This window comes from Musca autumnalis, unplaced genomic scaffold (genome assembly GCF_047663935.1).
Source record: "Musca autumnalis isolate F117 unplaced genomic scaffold, ASM4766393v1 scaffold_3, whole genome shotgun sequence".
In the NCBI taxonomy this organism is placed as follows: domain Eukaryota; kingdom Metazoa; phylum Arthropoda; class Insecta; order Diptera; family Muscidae; genus Musca; species Musca autumnalis.
In genome coordinates, this window is record NW_027411866.1 from 216,578,430 (window position 1) to 216,582,422 (window position 3,993).

Genomic DNA, 3,993 nt, shown 5'->3' on the forward strand with positions numbered 1-3,993 from the left:
CTACCGTGCATCCAAATTCGGTTGTCCTAGCCACAGAATGTGAATATTTTATTATTTAAAAATTCACAGGATATTTTCACATTATTCCATTTACCTTATTGACGTGCACCGAGTATTATATTTTCTTAGATGCTAATTGTGTAACGACACTATCAAATGGCTCTCCACACTTCACCTATTTAAACAATTCTAGTATTATTTCACCTTTTTAACAAATGTTTTGTCCAATTTATTAACTACCTTTGTTTTAATTGTCAATTTATTTACGCTTTGAGTTGTTTTATAGGAAATTTAATTAAAAAAAATAAATTTTTATTGCAAAATACTTTAATTTCACACACTCAGAGGATTTCTGGTTCAGCACCAAAAGACAAACTAGATCTTTCTCTTATCCATTACTCTCTTTTATAACCTCTGTAGGGCGCAGAAGCAAACTTCCATTGGTAGACATTTTGTCGGGTACCATCTGTCTATCCTTCTTTAATATTAATTAATTTGTCCCTTTCTTAAAAACCTCTTCGCGAACCTTCGGGATTTCTCCCACCTTAACAGAGGACTCTGTTCCCACATTAACATTTAAGAGAAACAGGCCACTGTGCCGATAATACTGTTCCCCACTAAACTACTGGGTTGGCAACACATTACTCTTGGGCTATTATCCACAAGTGAATGCAACCACTTGACACTTCATCAGCTGACATTTACTGGAGAGATTGGTTTGTATTGTATCGTTCCACATTAATTTTACATTTTTAATGAATATTTTTACTTTTTTCTCGTTTCAGGCATTTCTCTGGTACTGGTCTGCACAAGCCCACCCAAACTCTCAGTGGACCAATATACTATTCATTAGAAAAGCATATTCGTGCCCTGAGGGAGTAATGAACTTGTGCATTCCAATACACGAGGAACTGTTGACAAAGTCCTGGCTTAGCATACCCAGGCAAGAAGCAACAACACAATTTATATCAGTGGCAAAGCAAAACATATATTTGCATGTCTCCACACCAATGAGGCATGTAGATTAGCATATTTGCCACCTTATGAATGTGGCCACAAATAAAAAAAACAAACAACATAATCTGCCACCCCTTTAACAACTTGGCCACCACCAACCGACGAGCATGGCTAACTACCCGCGCAGATGTGTAGTTACCCGAAAGGAGTGCTCCCGAGTGGTTCAAGTTTTATCCCCTGACGCTCCAACATCAACAAATTGGGAGTTATATGTTTTTAGTGTGGTTTAGAGACTCCCACAAATGGCAAAAATGGTCTCCCCTTAAGGTACCCCCACGCAAAATTTTTTTTTGCAGTGGCGGACTTTGGTGTGCCTAGGCCCCGCAACAAAAGGTAGAGGATAAGAACGTTAAAAACTTGGGTTTGGGCGTCGGGTTAGTAACCCTCCCCTAGAAAAAACAGCCTACTATGAAAAAACGAAAGAAAAGAAAAACAAATCCCTCAAAAGTTTACGACCCCCGCAAACGTTTTATGGACCATGATCTGCAAATATGCACCTGGAATGTTCGCACTCTTTATAGAGAAGGTGCAGTTTACGCATTGGCAGATGTACTTGAAGATTACAAGGCCGACATTACTGCCATACAGAAAATACGATGGAACGGGAAAGGCGTTACAACAACACCTAAAGGTGACGCACTGTATTATAGCTGACATGACACAAAGCATGAGTTTGGTTGCGGATTGTAGTTGGTCGGAGGTTAAAACATCTGGTCTCCAGCTTCACCCGAGTGAATGAAAGACTCGCTGCAATTCGATTAAACGCAAAATTCTTCAACATCAGCTTTATTTGCGCTCATGCTCCCACTGAAGACAAGGACGAACAGACCAAAGATATATTTTACGAGCGCTTAGAAGAAACATATGACCGTTGCCCTGCCCATGACATTTAAGGGGTCGATCGTCGATAACAATTATCGTTGAGTGGCGTTGCCAGTTGTCAAAATTGATCCACGTATGTCAACTCTCAACTGAAGTTGCGAATCTCAGTTGACGAAGCGGCTGTTTTTCACCAACCACCAATTTTCAGTTGCAGTGAACATTTTCGAAGAAACAAGAAGTAAAATAAACATTTTGTTAACAATTATTGATTCTTTGCATCATTAATTAATTTTGTGTATCAATATGGTGAAAATAACAACAAAGCAGCAGTTCGAAATATTAATTGATAAACTGAGTGAAAATCTAAACTTAGCCCGATGAGTTCGGGAGTTTTGGTGAAACCAAAGCCACAGCGGATGAAGTGTGGAGGTCCATTTCGGACAGTTTAAACAGCCATGAACCTCTAACACGAACACCTGAAGAGTGGCAGAGTCTGGATTTACTTTAAAGCAAAGCTGAAAAAGAAAATGCCTCAAAATAAAATATAAAATTATACTAGGCGATTTTAATGCCAAAATTGGAAAGGAGAATATCTTTGGCCCAACAGTCGGGAAATTCAGTATCCACAGTGAAACATCTGACAATGGTATGAGGCTGATAGATTTGCAGCTGCAAAAAACATGGTAGTTAGCAGTACCAGATTTAAGCATCTCGATATTCACAAGGGCACCTGGCTATCGCCAGATCAAAGAACAAGAAATCAAATTGATCACGTTGTGATAGATGGAAGACTGTATCAAGCGTGTTGGATGTACCATCGTTCCGAGGTGCAAACATAGACTCGGACCACTACCTTGTTGCAGCAAAGGTACGTACCAAATTAAACGTAGCAAACAAAGTGCGAACAGACACAACACGGAAGTTGGACATCGGAAAGCTGCAATCACAACAGATAGCCACAGCATATTCCACTCAACTGGCCCAACTGCTTAATGAAAGCACTCCTCGTCCCGATAGCATATCAGCACAATGGCAAAATATTGCCCATTCCATGCAAACAGCCGCAAAATCCATACTTGGATACCAGAGACCTCCACAAAGGAATTCATGGTATGACCAGGAGTGTCGTGCTGCTACCGAAGAGAAAAATGCGGCATATAGGGCTACTTTACAATCCGTAGCAACGCGTAGCGCACGAGAGAGGTATCGGGAGAAAAGGAGAGAGGATAAACGTCTTTTCCGCAGGAAAAAGAGAGAGATGGAAAAGCGGGAGTGTGAACAAATCGAGATGTACAGGAGACAGAATGAAGTGCGAAAATTCTACCAAAAAGTGAAACATCAAACTGATGGCTTTAGAACTGGCACATCCTCCTGTAGAGACCAGCAAGGTAATCTGGTAACTGATACAGATATTGTGCTAAGGAATGGAAAGAGCATTTTTCTAAACTGTTGGTATCCAATAGTAGCGAAGTCGACGAAGATACCACAGATTCAATCCCAGAAGATGGTATTGAATGTATACCACCCGGCCAAGATGAGGTAAAGACAGCAATAAACCGGCTGAAGAATAATAAGGCAGCAGGAGCTGATGGCCTACCAGCCGAGCTGTTTAAAACCGGAGGCGACATGCTGATAAGGTGTATGCATCAGCTAGTTAGCTCCATCTGGCAGGAAGAACGCGTACCCGACGATTGGAACCTGAGCATCCAGTCCCCGTCCACAAGAAGGGAGATAAGACTTTATGCTCCAACTATAGGGGCATAAGTCTTCTCCCTATCGCCTACGATATAGTGTCAGGGATATTGTGCGAACGACTAAAGCCCATGATCAACGAAATAATTGGACCATACCAATGCGGCTTTAGACCTGGCAAGTCCACCACTGACCAGCAAATTCTGGAGAAGACCCAAGAGATGCAGATCGACACCTACCACCTTTTTGTGGATTATAAAGCAACCTTCGACAGCCCGCTACGTATTTGGTATCCCCGCAAAGCTCATTCGGCTTTGTAAAATTACCCTAACTGACACAAGATCTTCAGTTAAAATAGGAAAGAACCTCTCCGAAGAGTTTTGTACCAAAAGAGGTTTCAGGCAAGGAGACAGCCTTTCGTGTGATCTTTTCAACATCCTGCTAGAAAAGGTTATACGAGAG

The 3,993-nt window shown here is 41.4% G+C and overlaps 1 long non-coding RNA gene across 1 annotated transcript; it reads left to right on the plus strand.

The window, feature by feature from the left end:
• The first annotated feature begins 684 nt into the window (after nucleotides 1–684).
• On the plus strand, nucleotides 685–2,367 carry LOC141397111 (uncharacterized). Its single transcript, XR_012411306.1, has 2 exons — nucleotides 685–716; nucleotides 786–2,367. It is a non-coding gene; the product is annotated as an uncharacterized lncRNA (long non-coding RNA).
• The last annotated feature ends 1,626 nt before the right edge of the window (nucleotides 2,368–3,993 follow it).